The sequence below is a fragment of the Octodon degus genome, unplaced genomic scaffold (assembly GCF_000260255.1).
Source record: "Octodon degus isolate 3935 unplaced genomic scaffold, OctDeg1.0 scaffold00239, whole genome shotgun sequence".
Lineage (NCBI taxonomy): Eukaryota > Metazoa > Chordata > Mammalia > Rodentia > Octodontidae > Octodon > Octodon degus.
In genome coordinates, this window is record NW_004524815.1 from 2226722 (window position 1) to 2227464 (window position 743).

Consider the following 743-nt stretch of genomic DNA (forward strand, 5'->3'; position numbering starts at 1 on the left):
ATAGAGGCTTCTTTGAGCTTCTGAATAGATTCCAGTGAAATATGCTGACCCTTATGCTTACCTGTGGAAAGTGTCGATGGCTGAACAGGTTTGGGTTTGCCAAGTTGCATTTCCAACTGGGAAGATCTAGCTTTGCGCCAAGGCAAAAGCAGAGCAACAGGGCGATCAGAACTCTCCAGCTCATCTGTGAAGGCCCGCTTACTCTTCCAATTGAGAATCTGCCATCTCCTTTTGAATCAATAGTCTCCTTCGTTCATCTTCCTGTCGCTCTACCTCTAGAGCTCCTTCCCACTCTTACTGCTCTCGAGTCCACTTTAACTTATTTTTCTGAATGACACCTTTGTTTTCCTCCTTGGTGTATCTCCATTTCCTCTTTGGTATTTCCCAAATTCCCTGTGTTGGTCAAGCTGAACACAATGTCTTTTGCTTCTTCTAGGACATCATTATATTCTCTTCAATTGGGAAGTGTTTATGTCTTCTCCTGTATATCTTTAACACTTCTTTCCGAACCCCTACTTCGTTGTCAGCAGTGGGATCTTCAAAGAGTTGTGCCCTGGAGTTGCTCTCTCTAAGTGGGCTGCCACGTTCAGGGTGGTTCCCAGCTCCCAACAAACAGGAAATCCACACAGCCTTCCCATCCCCCCACCGTCCACTGGCCACCCTCCTTCCTCTTTGTAGTAGGGGGCCACTTGCAAACACCAGGAGAAGTGGGTTAATTCATTTACATTTATTGTACTTACTGA

General features: G+C 45.9%; 1 pseudogene; it reads right to left on the reverse strand.

The window, feature by feature from the left end:
* The window catches only part of LOC101566658, a 24142-nt pseudogene that overhangs the window by 16576 nt on the left and 6823 nt on the right, over positions 1-743 (reverse strand).